Here is a 352-nt window from a genome sequence, read left to right as displayed (position 1 = left end):
TTAAATATTATATAAAAAGGGACTATAATCTATTGTAGTTATCAAATACATCTATATTATTGTTATAAAATATTTACATTATCTTCCATCCTCGAGTTGCTCAGCTTACAACATCAAAAATTCGATTTCGATACCGATGATGATGAATACATAACAGATAACTTGCTGTGTAGCTTTGCGCTTAACAACAAGCACAACATAATTTTGCATTTTTCTATTGGTGTTCTGTGACGCTATTGAGGCCTGATGTCTAATAGAGCTTTGAGGGAGTGGCTTTAGTACATCCTTTGACCAATTTTATATAAGTGTTCTGTTTATTTTCACTTTTCAATCTTATCTAGCAGTGTATCAC

The sequence above is a fragment of the Limulus polyphemus genome, unplaced genomic scaffold (assembly GCF_000517525.1).
Source record: "Limulus polyphemus unplaced genomic scaffold, Limulus_polyphemus-2.1.2 Scaffold5905, whole genome shotgun sequence".
NCBI classification, from domain to species: Eukaryota; Metazoa; Arthropoda; class Merostomata; order Xiphosura; family Limulidae; genus Limulus; species Limulus polyphemus.
Note: the sequence above shows the minus strand (reverse complement) of the source record.